Here is a 20,545-nt window from a genome sequence, read left to right on the forward strand (position 1 = left end):
GGAATAAATACTGAGTAATTAATTATGTGCTTATAGTGTATTTACAGTCTAGTTTTGAATATTGATAATGTTGGTAATGGGGAATTATATAAGCAGATATGTGATCATATTTTTAGTTTTTAATATGTGATACACCATTTCAGACGCCTATTAGCAAGCTTTATTTACAGCAGAGATGATTGATTCGTATATGGCTTGTATAAGTACAACTGAAGTGGTTTGTTATAGTGGTTATTTTACACGGAGAACTTGCATCATGAACGTGCTTAGTGATGCATTTGAGTGATTGTGTGTAAAATCATTTTTGTGTAGTAGGCAGTTTAATAACATCCTTTGATTTTGTAATTATATCTCTTTTGTATTCAGTTACAGATATTGAATGACATTGATGAAAATGCACATGGAAATGCTAGGATTAACAGGAGAAAATACAATATGATTATTTTTTTGGGCAATGCTGGACTGTATACCAAAGTATTATTCACCTGACCTGAAGTCATTACACATGTGATTAGGATAGAAATGGAATCATTCTTAAATGTCACATCCTTAATAATATTGCTAATACTTAAAACATCTTGTGTAGTTTATTCCTCTTGCAGTTTCTGTCAGGGATGTGTCCAAATTGGGCTCTGCGCGAACTCCATAGCCAAGAGTATGAAGGGAAGTACAAAAGGTCAGTTTGGAGACAGTCTGCTAATGCTGCCAGAGGTCTTGCGAGTTCACGGTTGCCACAACACTGCAGGTATGAAGGGGGAATAATTGAAAATTATTTGTCAAATCCTCTGGTAACCGGCCTCGGTCTTATCAATTGCGCCGCACTTAAACCAGGGACCCAGAGAGGACAAATTAAAACCGAAAAAGAGAGAGAATGTACGGATCCTTGTAATGTTAAGATTTAAATGCTTTGAGGATTATATCCATACTTTGGACTAACCCCTCTCCCCCTCCCCCCCTACCGACCTACAAAAAAAAGCCTCCCAATTCCCCCCAAAAAACTGAGGTCAACTTTTCAATCAGAATCAATGACCTTCGAATAATGAGGCGGACTTTTCTCGGCTCCGCGCCAGCCTGGCCATATACTAGCGATTGTGAACAAAGTGTGCAGGAATACAGAAAGTACTCTCTGACTGCCTGCCTACATCGTGTATACTCAGGACACCGATATCCCATGAAAATCCCATCTCACGCACGATGTACTTTGGAGAACATATTCATTCAGAGGTAAACAGCCTTCACTGTCAAAAATGACAAGATCTTGCTTTGCTTTTGCTGACCTTTCGCTGACCTGGAACACAATGCATTATGTACTAGCAAACTAGTGCTTTTGGTTTTGTTTGGTTTTATTAAGAGTATTTGAAGGATGTGTTCGAGCTAGCATTCCCAATCCATACAGAGGATTTTTTATTTATTTTTTAAATTCTGCATAGGGACATTCCTGACGAGCATGGATGTTTTACTAATGTGATCTGCTTGTTACTTAGGAAAGGTGAAAGCCCGTGACAGCAGGGATAACAGCCACAATATGATTGGCCTGTCTAACTCAAGTTACATGCTAGTGTGTTAGTAAGTCCTGCATGTTGAGGATTATTCTTATACAGCTTATTAAAATATGAATGGTTGGATGATTATATGAGGAGTGAATTCCAATGTAGGGAATTTTGACATTTTGAACAGATGGTGGGGGAAAATGTGTCACCAAAGAAGACCTTAGCAATCACATTTGATTAGTTTTGCTCATTTTGTTTTCCCTTTCTCGTGATCGTTTGTGCCCTGCCACACTGCATTGAAAAAGTATAAAGGTGAGCGCTGTACTTTCCCTGGCTCTTATTTCAAACCGCTACACAGAATGAGAGGATGTGTGTAAGTAAATATGAATTGAGAGTTTGAACTATCACAAATGTTTAGGGAACTTATTTAAACATTTTCAAAGGGAAGAATGGGACAGCGGTTATCGTAGATTCACGGAGCTTTATGAATAGACAAAATGTGTGTTCTCAAATAAAGGAAACAAGACATACACCCAGTAAGGTAAGGATCATTTGTTTATCGAGGTTGTCGCTAGGACTAATCTTCGTTTAGAGCTTGCAACAGTAACTGACCTGTTTATGAAGCTTTGTTGAACCGTAGTAAGTGTCCCCCACCCCCCACCCCTGACGTTGTGAAAAAAGTTGAATACACTTCAACAAAAGCTGTCCCTTCCGTGCCCCCCTTCCGGTCTTCAAATGGGTTAATCTCAAATTAACTAGCTTCAGCCAGTCTCTGATTATGCGAGTGTGTGACTCATTAGTATTGCTACAGGCAGTGGATTACAGTACGTACCCTAAAAATGTGTCACCCACAATATCAAAGCACTTAAAATTAAGTGCTCGCAAACAGGAGAGGATAGATTATAGGAAGTATTTATAAACGGATAATGCTGTTGATTTCAAAAGCTAGCTTTGAAGCCATAGCTTGCATTTATAAGGACTGCTTGGTAAAACATCGTATAGTAGCTGAAATGAAGAAATGTATTCAAATTGGACAAAAATGGTTACCAAGGTCGCAAGTTATTCTCATCCAACAGATATATATATATATATATATATATATATATATATATATATATTTTTTTTTTAATGCTTATGCTCTTTTCCTCGTAAGTGTTTGGATGTTTAGAGTAGCTTGCCATTGCTTGAACTAAAAGTACTCTGCACAAAAGGGACTTGAAACAACCCATAGTTATTTTTTTATTTTTAATGTATTCTATTGCCTGGAATCGTATTTTCTAAAAAATGAAGCTAGCAAAGATTTATTTCCACAGCAAAAGCATAAAAGGAAAAAAGGCAAATCGGCACTACTGAAAGTACAGCAATCAAAATAGTTTTAAAAAGATATTTTGGAAGCACAATAGTAGATTGCAACCTTATGTATTTTTATTATTTATTTAATGGCAGATGCCCTTATTCAGGGTAACTTATAGGTTACACAAGCATTACAAAAGTGCAGTAGTATGAACAATCCAACATACAATTTTAGAATTGCAAAACTGCAGTAATGCACTTAATCATTGTTTGTAAGATGTATAAAACTAAAGTAACTAATGGGTAATAAAGCAGACCTCTATCTATGCATATATATTTTTTTTTTGCCATGTGTAAATCTGACATTGTAAATCATGCACATTGAAAGATTTGGGAGGTCAAAAGAATGACAAAAACAAAGTTATGACCAGCACTATACTGTATTGTTTTACTTTATTTGTTTGTTATATTGCCTATGTTTTTAGTTTTAAATGTACCATTATGCCAATAAAACAGGACTATGAATGTCTGGGGGGGGAAACCAACAACTCTGAAACCCAATCTATCAGAAAAGGACTTAGCTAGCAGACAAGTAATTGTTACCTCGGAGACTTCACACTTGGGGGTTAGTATAGACTAATAATGACCTCCTGTGCCCAGTACTGACCCTCTTGTGATTATTGACAACTCTTATTTAATGAGCAAGAGAACACTAATACACTCCCAGTGATTTTCATATCTATATCTATATATATCTATAAATCTATATATATATTGTGTGTATCAATAGATTTCTGGTTGTGAAACATCAGGTGTAAACACTTCATCAGCAGGTGATTAACTAGTGTGGTGGTATTAAGTTTGAAAATAACTCAGATATATGGCATGCTGGGTCTTGTTCACAATTTAAAATATTTGAAGTTGAAACAATCACTTTAGATAAATGCATTGGCTTGAGCTGATGAAAGATGCATTTGTGTATTTGCAGGCTTTGCTGAACAAATAAATCAAAGTGTATGTATACAGCATTGATGACGCTATATTTGTACATGCATTTTATTATTTTTTTCAACCTTTGGATTCACTGGTTGAACACTGAATGCCTGTATTACAGAGATGTAATCTAGTAAACTAGTTTGACTGACATGATAAATAAAGTTTCCTTACATTTGTTTTAGAATACTAATGAGGAAATAGACTGTTTTTATGTGATCTATACTGTGATACCATTAGCTAGTTTACTCACTGTTAAAAAAGTGATAATATATTATTATGAGCTTAAATATATTCAACATGACAACTGTTTTGGGAACTGTTAGAGTTTCTTCAGGCAGAAATATGCATTTTATTGAAATATTTCAACTTTATGTACTAAACTTTACGTACTAGTTGTGTGAATACTAAAACAAATCTCCAAGTGACAAATAACTGCTTTTGATACCACACTTTAAATACTAGACCCTCCACAAAAAAAAACAAAAAAACAAAAAAAAACACCATGAACAAACCCTGTCGGGATTTTTCCTCATCTGCTTGGGATTTCTAGCCCAGATCAGTTTAGCAATTGTAGGCCTGTATGTTTAAAGCCTTGCTTCTTAATCTTGCTTTCGTTCACTAAACGAAGCTTGAAGCAGGAGAGGGGAGAGTGTTGGTTCCCTTTACAACAAACTGTACCTGTCTTTTATAAGAGGACTGCACTGTATATGAATAGTAAACACAGCGCGTCTGCCAGTGTGTGCATTGCAGTAAGAGGTTTAATGAGATGACTGAATGCAGAAAGAATATATAGTACATTTTTACCCTAGGTTTCAAAACGCTTATGTTTTTAAGTCCAAATCATACCTGGGTTTTTTTCTCTCTCCCAAACAGCGTTCCCCCCATTTTGACACAATGTCCGCTCCTATATTGTATGTCTTTACAATACAAATGCAACACTTTCTACAAGCCATTATCATTGTTATTTGAATTGAAATATTCTAAAATATAATGTCTGCACATGTACTTCAATGTTATTATTATTAAACAAGGTTATTCGCAGATAGATAAGTGCATCGGCTATGCACGAATTATTGCTGAGTTATTGAAAGATGATTGCTGTACATTTTCTCTTAATTTAGTGAATGCTCAGTGCATAAACACAACAAATACAGAACATATAAATTACCACAGTATTCCTGCACAAGCCTGCTGAACAACCCTTTGAAAACTGCAGGTAGAGAAACTGTAATCAAGCCCAGGAACGATTGACGTTTTAATTTTGTATAAGTCTTATTTAATCGTTACTCGACCATTTACTTGGTGGTAAGCAGACCCACTTGTGAAATGGGAGATATCTTGTCATCAGTCTTGCGTCGTTCCAAGAAAGTAGCCTTTCAATCTTGTCCGGCTAAAAACAACATCTGAATGATTGCCTTGAATCGTTTAGCTGCTTTAACCGTCTGAAACGTTCACATGTTGAAAACCATTACTGTCAGATTAGTTACTGAGCTTGCATGTGTTTTCCCAAAAGAACCATTTCCCTCTCTACATCTTTGCTTTCCCCCTAAAAGCCTCACCCCACCCTCGAGCTGGTTCTGCTTTATAAACTTTAATCACTCTGTACTCAATCAGTGATGACGTGCGTTAACTCGCTGCACGGACATAATACCACGGGTTGTTCTCTAATGGGATTGCAACGTCTGCAACAAAACAAAACTGTAATGATTTTGAAGACTTGGATCAAGTCCCCATGTAGTCTCCTCTGTTCCAGGGTGAAAAGGTTCAGTTCCTCAGTCTCTCAGTAGGACATTCCCTTCAGACCTGGAATAAGTCTGGTTGCTCTCCTCTGAACTGCCTCTAGAGCAGCGATATCTTTCTTGGAGTGTGGAGCCCAGAACTGCACACAGTATCCAGATGAGCTCTAACTAGTGCATTGTACAGTCTGAACATTACTGCACTTGTTCTCAATTCTACACTTTTGACAATATACCCATTCACAATTGAGTTTGCAATGCTAATTATGGAGAATTCTTTGAGATTAATCTCTGAGTGTAATATATGTATCGTCATTATCAGCCCATATCGATCCACTGCTGAATGAAGGCCTTCCCAAGATGTGTCCACTTTGATCTACAGCTTCTCATCCACATCACGTCTGCAAAGTGTATGATTTCATCTTCCTATCTTTTATGTGATCGTCTTCTAGGTCTTTTTTCATTCCATAACTTCCTTTGTCCATCTTTGATCTGTTGTTCTTGTTGTGTGTCCGGCCCATTGCCTTTCTCATGTAGATTTGCTGCCCATAGTGTTACCATTATCAGGTATAATTTTCAGAAGCAATACTGTATCATCATGGCAGCATAAGAGCCTGTGTTTTCTGACTGTGACATGATAGTAGATATGAGTTACCGACACCTGCAATAGCTCTCTCCTCATGTGACAGATGTTTGGATTTGTCATCATGATAATTTCATCAAGGACTGGTGTCAGGAGTTTCCGACTACAGGAAAGAATGACTTCAGTAAGACAGGGCAGTTCACAGAAGAGTGATATGAAGGCCCAATGCAAATTGTAAGCAGATCCAGCCTATAGATGGACTAAACTTGTAGAAAGCGACATTGTAAATTGGCACTTCTGAGGATAGATAGTGAATGTAATGAATACAGAAGTCTCTAAGGAAGGGAGACAAGTGCAGGTTTCAGAGTATGCCTCTTACACTTAGTCTGCTTTGAACAAATGGCTTCGATCCAAAAGGCTCTTTCAGGACATTCTTTTGGTAACTAACCTTTTATTATTAAGGAATGAGAACTGGGAATCATATATAAAACTCCAAATCCATTTAATCAAAAATTTTCAATGTATGATGTGAGGAATGGTAATCATTGTCCTTTTATATGAAACAAAGCATATTTTTGCCACATGTACGGATTGCTTCTTAAAACGTTCATTTCTCACGCCTCACTAAGTTTATAGTTGGTGAACCCGTTTCATTATTTATAAGTGTAAGTATTAATCTGAAATTAGTTCAGTCTGGGTGAAGCTTTCAGTTAAGCGACCCGTTAAGTAGGTATTGAATGACGTATCGAAGAAGGATAAATCAGAGGTGCAAATGCAGTTTCCTCTCCAATCGTGGTGGGCTGTACATCTATCCAGGTGACAAGTGAGAAGTCTATTTTGATGAGCCGGAACAGAGTCTCGCTCGGAGTGATAAGTGTGGAAATGCTCAGGGCTCTGACAGCAAGATTGTGATATGACCCCTCTTTTCACACGGTCTCTTTGGGGATCCGAGACAGGCCCACTGTGCAGCGTGCTCTCTAAATACGAACCTGAACCGGAGATGTCCTTATCTCCTTATAACTGCAGCTTTGATGTGTAGGTTTCCGCACTGAAACCTTAGTGCAATTTGGCAGGACTGCTTAAATTCTGTGAGCTGAGGAAATATTATACTTTATTTAAAGGGCTTCACTTAATGGCCGTTTTCAACTGATTAGAGTACCCACATCTTTTTGCTTTTTGTTGACTTAAAATTACAGTGCTGATGGATATGCTCTTAGTTTATTTCTGTCATCTGCTACTTACCAAAGCTGCACAACCCTGACGGGCATATACAGTCCAGATACTTCCCTGCTTCTCCAGCTTTCAGAGTTATTAATGTTTTGCTTTGAGGCAGTTTGTCCCTCTCTCTTGGTCTGGATTCCATGTACCTTGGATTTCATTAGCCGACTCAAAAATGACTTGGGGAATTGTCTTTGTTGTCAATGCTGTTTAGGACTGCCTTTTTGAGAACGCTGTCATCTGTCTTTTTGGTTCTGCTACAGGAGACTTTACTTCTAGTTCACTTGAGAAGAGAGAGAGAGGTTAAAAACAAGAAGAGGCTGTTTGGCCCTCAGCTGCAGCACTGATACAAGTTTTTCACTCAGGCCTCAAAGTGGTGTTGTTTTTAACACATTACTCACTGTAATTAAGGACAACACATATTGTGTACATATTTTCTACACAGCTTGTGTTGGATACAAGAGTTCCTGTGGAACATGTCAACACAGTTCCTATGTTCAAATCAACATACATTAATCACACTTATAAATGTGTTACAAACAACACATGTTGCAGTGTAGGCGTAGGACCGACATTACAGGAACATGGCTGCATGAACACATGTATTGTAATGTGTTTTGTGATACATTTGATGTACTTTATATTATTATGTGCAATACAGAACTTTTTTTTAACATAATTGCATGGCATTTTTAATGTGCTCTGTGTACTTTTTATTTAAGCCTTAATCTTCCTTTTTTGCTCGCTTGAAGCTGTTAGTTATACATTTCTTATAATTCAGTATAACATTTTTCCAGTCACCATAACTCAAGTTTAATCTCTGAACTCTCCATAACCTTTGCATTGCATTTTTACAAATTATTTATGTTTTCTTTTTCTTTCTAATTTTTTTGGTGGACTGGAAAAATGTACATCTTAAAGTCTAGTGATCTGTTTCCACCATTGACTGTAATGTTAGCATCAAACAGTGACTCACACCTGCAGTTGGTTTTATATTATCACTATTTAATGAAAGTGGTCACCGGAATACTGTATCTACTCCCATACACCACATTTGTCAAAGTATATAACTTGTGGTCAAATACTGCTTGCCTAAGGTTACTCTTTTGTACCAGTTTCCTTAAAACTAAAAAAATTGTCAGAACTTCAGTTTTCCAGTGAAGTGAAATCTCTTGACAATTAATTACTGACATTTAATGGATTAGCCATCAACAGAAAGCTGACTGGAAAGAGGTGTGTAACACTAGGGTGTTTCCAATACAAATTAATCTGAGGGATATGATTTGTTTTTAAAAGTGCTAATTTGTTTCTGGTGATTGTTCATGTAATATGTTTAAGATCAAAACATTGCTTAAACATAGCAATGATATTAATATTGAAATGAATCAATTTTTGACACCGTAATAGTTCATTCATCTACATGCAGGGAGTACATCAACACAAATGTAAAACTACCTATATATTACACACAAGCAATTAACGGATTCTAAATTCCACCCCCTGACACTACGCACCCTCAGTGGGTGGAATAAGAAACGTCCGTAAACATACAAATTATGAGAAGACCAAGCCATCTCAGATGTTGATTTTTCCTGTGTAATCTCAACACTGATTTCAAATGCCTAGTGATTTATTACCATTCATTAAGTGTCTTTATCTTCAGTAGGAGACACTTCACTCATTTCTCAGGTAATGACCAATGCATTGGACATGAATGCTTAATTAAACATGTATGGGCATACCACCACAGTATAAGGGGATAAATAATTTCCACGTACCTGCATGTTAATTCTCCAGGAGCCACACAGTCTTTTTATGGGACATTTTATCCGGGTTTTATCACATGCAACGTGTTGATAATAATTTCCCGTATGTGATCACATGGACACTGGAGAACACACAGATTCAGAGCTGTTTAAGATTATTTTGTTTCTGTTGGTTGTTATTAAAGATGGTGAGAGAGACCATGTGGGCTTTGAGTGAATAGAGTTGAGCTTCCAGATTGGTCTACTTACAGCTAATACACTGGACGTTAAGCCTTCAGTGTCTTGTGTATTTTCTTGATTACACACATTCTCCTTTTCGAATTGTCACTAAGTGATTACAAGAGTATTTACTGGTTTACCATTTTGGAGTCTGTAAAAATCTGGAGATTAGATGTCAGTGTTAACAACAAGAGAAACAGGAATGTTTGATATGTGGCCTTTCTGCTCACAATGTTTCCCATGATGGATGCTATAATAAACAGATGTAGCTACTGAACTCTCATTAAACTACTGGGGAGAACTTTGTTACATCTTATATATAGACATTCTTATTTATGGTTTCTGTTCCTTGGACACGAGCATATGTTTCTAATGATGTGTTTTGCTGTCTTGAGAATTTACTCGCTCTCTCTCTTGCTCCCCCCCCCCCCCCACCCCAGTCATAGGGAGGCCAGTCTCGCAAGAAATCCAGATCTGGCACCGAGCTCACAAGAGCCAGTGAACCATCAGGCTAGCGACTGTAATATTACATCTAAACTTTATCATTGCCAAAAACACATGTTCTTTCAACATTTGGCTCTGTACATTATTCATAATCCATATTTGTTTGGGGGTTTGAGTAAACACACTACTTTAAAATGTTTAGCCTTTCGACATTGAGAATCTTAATCTGATCTCCATTTTCAATCTGTCCGAAAAGATTTTTCTCTTCCTGCCCCTACTCCTGTCCCCACATGAATTTGATGTCCACCGCATATGACAGTCCAACCGCAGAAATGATTCCAGCAATCTGTTAACTGCTTTAATTTTTAAGAAACAAAGCCTTATTGATTTATTCATTCGTAATGCATTGGCACTGGATTAAACACAGGATTTGTGTTTTATTTCACGGGTTTCTCAAACTCGTCACATTTAGTTGATGTATTTTCAGACAATCCAATTTTTTCACATTTTGTTGTCAGTGCCTCAGGGTTTCATGCATTTAAATAAATTGTCCACGTATCTAAACACTCCAGTCCCTGCTGATGAGAAATATCTCCATAACATGATGCTGCACCACCCAGCTTCACAGTAGGGATGGTGTTCTGTGGGTGAGGCGCTGTGTTGGGATTGCCAGTGGGCCAAACAGTTCCATTGACCTAAGAACACAACACTTCTTGCCACATGGCTATAGACTCACAAGGTTTTTTTGGGGCTTTCTTGAGTAATTGCTTCCTTCTTGCCACCCTGCAATACAGGCCAGATTTGTGCAGTGCTTGGGACATTGTCACATGCACACTTTGACCAGTCTTGGCCATAAAAAAAACAAAAACAAAAAAAAAGCAGTATAGAACATTCTGCTACAGTCAATTAATTCTAAATTCTAATGTCTAGAAGTTTCTAATATTGAAAAGTAGCAAAATACACATAGACCACAATATTTAGAGTAAACCATTCCATACCCTTAAGTTTGCTTCTTCCTTTTCCCTAAAATGAGTAGCTTTTCTTCTCTTCTTTTTTAACGTTGTATCTTCTATGCACTATTTAATGCATCAGCACTTTGGATCAAGGTGTTCCACAGCCCCACTGGTGCTCAACGCCCGGACCTTAATTCACTAGATAAAGCCATCGCTGGTGGAGATGGGAAGAGTAGTGGTAATTCATTACCTTGCATTACTGCGGGTTCTGCAGATTTAGCACCGCGATACCAGTTCTTGGTACATTCCTAATTTTTGTTTGTGACATCATTCAAATTAGAACGAGATTGCTGTGCTTCAAGAAAGAACAAAAGAAATGTAAGCAGCAAGGTTGTGTGGAGGTACATCTTTTTTTCCTCGCATTTGTTTTCTTGCTTCTAGAAAGTCTAGTGAGAGCACCGTAACAAGGAAGTACTGCTCAGACTTTGTTTGCCTGTTGCGACTCTAGTTCTGATTTGTACGTTTTTCTTTCAAAGTTCCTTCAATTATACAACTAGCATATCCGAAGACTCCATAAAGGAATATATTTTTGCCGATTTCAGTAGGTTTTGTGCAGAAGTGTAGTTACACTCCATTGTGCGGAGGTGAGAATATGCCAATTGATAGGTAGGTGCTGTTTATCTGAAAATGGACTTGTGGCACGACCTCTTTATCCTGTCAACCAAATATAAATTTAATGGAATATGTAATGTGTAAACTATGAAAGTGAACCATAATTAGAAATCACGTTTTTTATTTATTTTTATTAAACGAATACTACTGTGATTCTTATGCTGTAGTATATAAAGTACTCACAGCAGCAATTTCATCCTGAAATCCTTGGCACATTATCAACCATGAATGACAAGGTGTCCTGTGAATTGCTATAGTTAGAAAATAAATTGGAGCATCTGATAGTTTCACAGTGTTTACTACTGGAAGTTTATGGGTTTACAATAACGTACTCAATAAATATGCATGAAATCAATGATCGCCTGCATAAACAAAAAGTTATGCCTATATCTTCTTGTTCGTGTACAATTTTTGATGGTCACAAATGTAAAATGGCTGCATATGGGGTAGTCAAAGCTCATTATCTGTTTTGGGCCAGAAATCTTTTGCAGATATTTGATTTTCTTCAATGAGGGAGATGTCATTCTGCCTCTGGACAGCCCAGCACCAAACTCCCGAGTTATGATGTTAAACAAGCTCCAGGCAACAAGATTAACCCAGCCTACACTTGGGAAGCAACCTGTGACCTCTGTATCTGAAGGAATCTACACTAACCACTGGGACATTTCCGCTGTCTAGCCCATACACTTTGTACCGGTTATGTGTTTATCTTTCAGAAGGAGGGGGCCGCCTTGCAAACACAGATCATATTATTTCCTGTTTCCATTTGACATGTGGCCAATTGCAAATATATGTCCTCTGTAACAGTAGAAGCAGCTCTTTGAGTCTGTAACCCCGTTCTCTGAAACTCGGTCTGGAGATCGTTGTATAGGCTTTGGCATTAAGGAGCTAGAATAGGGAAGTTCGGGTTTTTTAACTTTGTAACTTTGATGGGATTATTAAATTCAGAGTAGTCCGATTCACTGCCTGTACAGAACATACGTTATATATCCCTATGCCCTTTGAAAAATAAACCTTTGCTGTAATTAGATGCTTACCAAATAAAAGGCACTGATGCAAGGTGATCTGTTTTGGAGTGCAGTCTGAGAAGAACAGAATCTATAAAGTAAAACAAATAAGGGTTTAATAACACTACTGTCACTGATGTGTTTTAATTAGCAGTGGTTTAGTCAGCTAGTCTGTGTTTATGGAGTTGAGAGTTGTGAGGATGGAAGTGCTGAAGGAGGTCGTGACTTCAATGTCATTGCAGTGCGTGTGAGTCAGTGAGTTGTCTTGCTTTGATTTAATTAATGCACAATAAATGGGAAGCTCTGAGGAAGAATGGAAAAACAATACTTTTTATTTAGGAAACTGTCCCTAAATGAAGGGGAACACAAATTCTATGGAATGCATTCAAAGAAATCTGGAAGAAATCAAAATATTATGAAGAAAAAAAGATTAATCAAATCTATATATTTGATTCATTTTTTATTTTTTTCTTTATAGCATATTTTGATTTCTTCTCATCACCCTCACTATCAGCCTCTATCGATCCACCGCTGGATGAAGGCCTCCCCAAGATGTTTCCACTTGCTTCCATCTACAGCTTCTCTTTTTCCATGTCACACCTGCAAAGTTTATTATTTAATCTTCCCATCTTTCCTTTTTATGGTCTTTTTTCATCTTGCGATCTATTTGATGTTCCTTTGTCCATCTGTGATCTGTTCTTCTTGCAAAATGTCCGAAATGTTCAATTATGTCACATATTTTGGTTTGTTCTCGGGTCGATTAATTTAATTTTCTATCTCTTCTTGTTTTTCCAAGTTTACATCTCTCCGTGCTTCTTTTTGTCATCCGTAGTTTCTGTGAAATTCTTGCATTTAGTGACCAGGTTTCTGGTATAAATATATAAATAAGATTATAAATCGAAATATATAAAAAAACCAAAAAGATGTATTTAATATAGCTGGACTTGGACTATAGATAGATATAGATCATTATGATTATATATTTTGTATTTGTATTGATGTATTATTCCTTTAGTGGAAGGATACTTAACTGAAAATATTTCACTACACATGGATTCGAGCTTTGCGAGGCGTTCAGTAATGAAACCTTTAAAAAAAAAAAAAATCTGTTCATATTAAACCAATATACACAAAGACATATTTTTTGTTTTGCAGAATAGCTTTAATGCCCTCCGCAGCGGGCTTTACTGGCTAGATTATTGACCTTGGCTTTCATTTCATGCCTTTTCTTTCAGCTTGGGACACTTTATTGCTGCCATGGTCAATTATCAGCTGTTAATGCCTGCTGCTTTGAACATTACTGCTTAAATAACAGTCAATGCCATAACATTATGAAAATCTGAATAGCATTAACATGCAGTCAGTTTTGCTGTATCCATTTATTAATGCTGAGAGATAGTGTCCAGAACCCCCATTAGGTAGAACTAATCTCTGGTCTGGACCACAGGACTATAATGGTGAAATTTAAAAGAGTGCAGTTAATGTGTCTGAATGGCACTTGCCATAGAGTTTTATTTTCATTTATCTTTATCTCCCGCTCTTCTTTACTTACTTTGCAGTTGAAAAGCTGTGAAACAAAAAATGATATCAGAGACAAATATTCATAATGATATAAAAGGAAAATGCAAAGTAATAATATCAAGGGGAAATTAATTTTCTCATTGGCATTTTTTTGATCATTCCACAGTTTTCAGACCAGCTTTTCTCATGTGCAGTTTTGTTGGGAGGCGGGGCTACACAAAGGGTGGTCCGTCTCCAAGTAGGTCCACTTTCTCTCTCACTATATGATTCAAGTATTCAAACCAAGTCCCATACAGTCTCGTATGTCTTTTCTTTACTATGAAATCACAATTTTCCCCTACATAAATGGTCTGTTTTAGGGCATATGCTCATCTACGTTTAAATGCCATTTCACTCCAACTTAGGACACACAGGGTTAAAACTGGACTCCTGGTGCATCTAAGAAACAGCAATCAGTAATTTGTGATATTCATACTGTTGTGTCAGTGGTGTAAGGAGTGCAGTTAATGTATCTTTTGGAAGAAGCTGTGCTTCGTCATAGTGGATAATGGGTCCAGATGGTGCCTCCAGACTTTCAGATCATCTACTGACAGTTACAAAGGTCTCCATGCCATGTAAAGAGTGAGTAAATGTGTTTGGATCTTGGTCATAATGTTGGGTAGAGATTGGAATTAAAATGGCACATTTTCTACCATGACTACTGTGATGACCCTGAGGAGCCATCCACCTCCTGCTTCCACCCGGCAGTGCTGGAGTTGCTGGATGGTATTATAGAACAGGGCGAGAGTCTGGCTATGATTAGGGTGTGTTTAGCTGCCATCTGTGCTTTTCACACAAATCAGGGATGGCATTAACGTTGGAGACCTTCCACCCTCTCCAAGCCTCGCGCAATGAGCAGCTTCTGCCTTGGCTGCCCGGTGTGGTTGCCACCTATGGCGATGAACGCTTTCCATAAAGACAGCTGCTCTGGTAGCATAACTCATCCTGAGTGCGTGACTTGCAGTTCCTCTAAGCTTCTTCTAAGGACTAATCCAGCCTTCCTTCTAACAGTGCTGATCATCCTTTAGCTGTCAAAGTCTGCTGAGATGGACTATTCATGCTGGCCCTCCCAGCTTCTCAATGGATACCTTACTTGGTAAACTGTAATGTAGGAGCTTTGGATGTATTGTAGAATGGGTTGTAGAAGCAATTAGAGAGGGTGATCAAACTGTGGAGAAGGTGACTCCAAAATAGGTCCCTGGCTGTTCCCTGAGAAGAAGCCAAGTCATGGAACCTCTTCCATGGAGTTCCTGTTGACAACTTCTACAAACTGTTGTAAAGATGGGCATCTCACATTAAATGATAGCTGAACAGTATACTCTAGAAGGGAAAACCCCAGGAAACACCCTTTCCTATCTGGTATTAATATGTTGTAGTGCTTGCTCCCTAAGTGTGACGTAACATGATCGAGTTTAGTCATAGAGGCAAGTCTTCCAGTGGGCCGTTAACAAAGTGGAGTCGGCAGAGACTGGTTTAATATTTTAAAGTAGGACTCCAGAAACACAATACAGCAAAATAAAAAGCCCTGCTACATGATATTACTTTTTTATATATAGAAATACTGTTTAGTTGTCCTTTAAAAAGGCAGTTATTGTGTATTTCTGTCTGGGAATCCTTCCACTTAGCTACTGTGTACCCAGTGGCTATCGGTTATCTTCAGCTTAGTTAGACACTGCAACCACAGTAGGACTGGTTTCATGTGCCGCTGTCATGTGAGGGGCTATAGGTTATATACAGCTCTGGAAAAATTAAGAGACCACTACAAAATTATCAGTTTCTCTGGTTTTACTATTTAGAGTTATGTGTTTGGGTAAAATGAAAATTTTTCTTTTATTCTATAAATTACTGACAACATTTCTCCCAAATTCCAAACAAAAATATTAGGTGATCACCTGAACCAAATCTTATTTAACAAGGTAAAGTATAAAAACCACTACTGTGGTCATCACTATCCTCTTGCAATAGGACCAGCTGAATGGCTAAAACAGTGCTAGTAGTACCTCAAAAGTAGGCCAAAAGAGTTGAAAAGGAAAGTTTTGAGTGAGGAAAAGAAGGGTTCAATTCTGGCTTTACTGGCAGAGGGATACAGTTAGTGTCGGGTTGCTTCCATCCTTACAATTTCAAAGATGGCGGTTCATAAGAACAAGGTCAAGCAGCAGACATTGGTGACAACAAAGCTATAGACTGGCAGAGGGTGAAAACGACTCTCCACTGACCGGGATGACTGCCAACTCATTTGAATGTCACTCAACAACTGCAGGATGACATCAAGTGACCTACAAAAAGAAAGGCAAACGGCCGCTGGAGTGAAGTGCATGGCGAGGACGGTTCGAAACAGGCTCCTAGGGGCAGGGCTGAAGTCATGCAAAGCTAGAAAAAAGCCCTTCATCAATGAGAAGCAAAGAAGAGCCAGGCTGAGGTTTGCAAAAGACCATAAGGATTGGACCGTAGAGGACTGGAGTAAGGTCATCTTCTTTGATGAGTCCAGTTTTCAGCTTTGTCCAACACCTGGTCGTCTAATGGTTAGACGGGGAGACCTGGAGAGGCCTACAAGCCACAGTGTCTCGCACCCACTGTGAAATTTGGTGGAGGATCGGTGATGATCTGGGGGTGCTCCAGCAAGGCTGGAATTGGGCAGATTTTTCTTTTTGAAGGACGCATGAATCAAGCCACGTACAAGGTTGTCCTGGAAGAAAACTTGCTTCCTTCTGCTCTGACAATGTTCACCCACTCTGAGGATTGTTTTATCCAGCAGGACAATGATCCATGCCACACAGCCAGGTCAATCAACGTGTGGATGGAGGACCACCAGACCCAGTCATGGCTAGCCAAATCTCCAGACCTGAACCCCATTGAAAACCTCTGCAATCTGATCAAGAGGAAGATGGATGTTCACAAGCCATCAAACAAAGCCGAGCTGCTTGAATTATTGCACCAGGAGTGGCATAAAGTCACCCAGCTTCAATGTGAAAGACTGGTGGAAAGCATGCCAAGACACATGAAAGCTGTAATTGAAAATCAGGGTTATTCCACCAAATATTGATTTCTGAACTCTTCCTAAGTTAAAACCATTAGTATTGTGTTGTTGTTTGTGAATATGAACTAATTTTCTTTGCATTATTCGAGGTCTGACAACACTGCATCTTTTTTGTTATTTTGACCAGTTGTCATTTTTTGCAAATAAATGCTGTAAATGACAATATTTTATTTGGAATTTGGGAGAAATGTTGTCAGTAGTTTATAGAATACTCATTTTACCCAAACACATACCTATAAATGGTGAAACCAGAAAAACTGATAATTTTGCAGTGGTCTCTTGATTTCTTCCAGAGCTGTATATGGCTTACAGTAGCTTTGTTATAACATTTCCAGTCAATCTGTTTGTGGGATGACATGACTCAGTTTTAAATTGAATGAAGGGAAACATGGTTCTGGCAGCAAACCAACATGTGCTGCCCTTTGAAATATGAAACTTAAAGTTAACAGTGTGGACATGCAACATAGCAGACAGCATCTGTCTCTCTACAGTGACATAACATTCCTATGATTACTTGCTTAACCTCTAAGAAAAGTACAAATGTAAAACTATGAATACAACAAAAACACTCTTCATGTTGTTATCAGAAAGGGGGAAAAATAAAAAGTAATTGTGTCTCTCTGTCTTCAGCTGGTTTCTCTTAGGGTCACTACTGTGCACCACAGTGGGTCACTGGCCACCAGTGCCTTTCAGTGTGTTAGGAGACTCAGTTAGTTATCAACAGAGTGAAAACCACATTGATATTTTTTTAGGTCAGCAGATGTAATTGAGAGCAATGTATTAAAACTGCCTCTCCTAATGACATCACTTTCCAGGACAGGCTGCAGAAAGGGCATAACACCCATCTGCCATGCAGACTGTCCGCAGGGTATTTGATTCAGCCGAGGAAAACCAATTCACCAACCTTGGGCTGGGATTGCAATGATTGCCGCACTTTAGATAACAAGCTCAAAACTGTCTCAACGCAAATTCAACCAACACACCGTGCCCTGCGTCTTATTAGACCATTTGTGTTCATTTAGACTCCAAGTAAGAAGCCCAATTTTAATTTGCAAATGCAGTGCAGATTATTTCACCTGTGGGCTGGTTTGACTGGCTTGGTTTGGATAATATATCATGTAATTAGGCAGCAGATTTCCTGTCCGTATTTGAGAGATAAACTCCCCCAACATTACACATCTAAAATATTATAAAATCGGTTAATCCCTTCAGACAAATTGAACATGCAAACAGGCAGTGTGATTCCAGACTTCTGAGAACAGGAAGAAAATATTTGTCTCACTCTAGTTGTAGTTTCCTGGACTTGGACCAGATAAGGAATACGTGTAACGTGTTAAAAATACATCAATGTAGGGTGTGAAGCCTTGCAGGGATTTACAAATGCATTCAGTTGATGATGCAGTGTTTGTTTTGCTTTTGTTTTGCAGTGTTTTGCAAATGCATCCTGTTACAGAATAAATGTGGACCACAACTCTGGTAAGTTTATTGAACAGTACTTGTGTTATGTAATCATAAAAATTGAAAAGAGAGAATTTAATTAAGGATTTAGTTTTTTTGTACGTGCTCAACTTCTACAGTAAAGCCCTATTTTGATTCCAAAACAAGATCACAATGTTAAATGCTTCTGACTCAATCCCCAGTCGACTCCTGTCCTCATTAGAAAGCCGTTCAGTCTGGTGTGAAATTGTAACTTGATGTTGATGTTGTCTACTGCTTAATGTTTTCTAGCAAAGCTTGCTATATTCTAATGATAGAAGAGAATAATTTGATGTTGATATCGAAAGCAATTATACATTTGCAGATATGATTGATATGATTAGTAATCAATCAAATTGCTATAATGTTTGCATATTCCAAAAACCAAACATTATGGCATACTAACTTTTTGGAAATCATAATGTCAGATTATCACAGAATGTGTTTGTGTGTTTACAGTTTGTTTGCGTGTGTATGTGTGTGGGTGTGTGTGTGTGTGGGGGGGGGGGATACTGGCTTGCACCATCACCAGACATAAACCTCCATAACAGCATTTGGGCTATCCTTGATTGACCCTACAAAAGCATCCCAGTAAACCAATTTCCAGGATTGATCTAATGCAGAGTTTATGCTAAGAATAGGCTGCAATTCTACCATACTAGACTATCACTGTGGATCTAGTCCATACATCCTGCAAATGCCATTGCTGTTGGTTCACATAAGGCACAGGGAGACGCCACAAATTATTAATGCCTCTGACATTGAATTGCTACTGCCATTGACCTCTTTTTATTTTGAGAAAAAAAAAACAAAAAAAAAACAGGCATTTCAAAACATGGCTGACTATTTACTTATGCCTATTGGGTAACCATAAACGTAAATAGATTGTTATGTGTGAAAGTAATAATGCCTTTGACTACATACATTTACAGGAGATGAGGTGAGACGCTGTTAAAAATATGTGAAAGTGAAATTGGGTGGTAATGAAGAACAGATTTACACTGACTGAGAGTAAGGTACTAGATTGACTGCAGTGAAGTACTGCACCTGACCTCCTCATTTATTTATTGTATACGGAAAGGCACGCTGTGGGAACCCACCTATGGATGGGCTTTATTGGCAGTGTGGTACTTCACCAGATCTCTACCGCACACGGACACACTTAAGATACCTAGCTGGGGATTGCAAATCAATAGAGGGACAATATAGTTCATGAATGAATCTACACTGTCAGACACTAAAATAAATCCCCAGTTGCTCTGAAAAGAACAGGTCCCGGTATGTCAAATCTTTGTCTGTTCAAATCATCCAATGTAATAAATAAATAAATACATACATAATGCCTGAGTTGCAAGTCTATTGGACAGCATTAGAATTTGACATTTCCTCGCACTCACAGCTCTTTCTGCCCTGTTTTGTATATATATATATATATATATATATATATATATATATATATATAAAAGAAGTGTGATAATTGTATTACAAGGTCCCATTTAATTTGCCGTGGATCAGTCTGATCTGAATTTGCTGTCATTACACTGCTTATAGCATGCTCTTTGTGTACCATTTTCACACAAACAAATACATGTTAAATGATTGTGAGGAGTTTCAATTATTTGTTTTACGAAGTGTCACACAGTGAATAAGACAGCAGATTTCCTGTCAGCAGCTCCCACTGGCTGCCCAGGTCTTTCATGCAGAAGTTGTCAGGCTAGGCTGGTTATAATCAACAGTAACGCTGAGCCGTCATGGCGGGTCCCAGTGAATGTACCGGTGTAGAGTGGTTAACAGTAGACCAGTTTCGACAATGACGATGTGACACAGTGGCTCCCATCATTTTTAAAGCATTAGCTAAAATGAAACTGTGCTAGACACTGTGAAGGATTATGTGCATCTGTAAAAGTATATGGGGCCGGCCTCATGCAAATTATTTCCCCGTGTCTCTTTCTTTTAAAGGCAAGACAGTTGAATCTTTAAATATCATCATCAGAAGCAGAACAAAAAAATGTTTTCCGTGCGTGTACTTGTGTTTCAAAGACTTACTCTTAAGATTGTACGCGTCAAAGCTAGCTTTTCAGTTTAGCAAACCAGG

At 38.1% G+C, this 20,545-nt stretch overlaps 1 protein-coding gene across 8 annotated transcripts in view; it reads left to right on the plus strand.

The window, feature by feature from the left end:
- The window catches only part of LOC136764272 (teneurin-3), a 267,776-nt gene that overhangs the window by 34,047 nt on the left and 213,184 nt on the right, over positions 1-20,545 (plus strand). For 7 of the 8 annotated variants that reach the window (XM_066718152.1, XM_066718154.1, XM_066718155.1 and 4 more), the window contains exon 2: positions 18,402-18,450. The exons of the other annotated variant lie outside the window; for it this stretch is intronic. The gene's annotated coding sequence lies outside the window, so the exon portion shown is untranslated. The remainder of the gene's footprint in view (positions 1-18,401; positions 18,451-20,545) is intronic. 8 annotated transcript variants of the gene reach the window in all.

Source organism: Amia ocellicauda, chromosome 12, assembly GCF_036373705.1.
Source record: "Amia ocellicauda isolate fAmiCal2 chromosome 12, fAmiCal2.hap1, whole genome shotgun sequence".
NCBI lineage: Eukaryota > Metazoa > Chordata > Actinopteri > Amiiformes > Amiidae > Amia > Amia ocellicauda.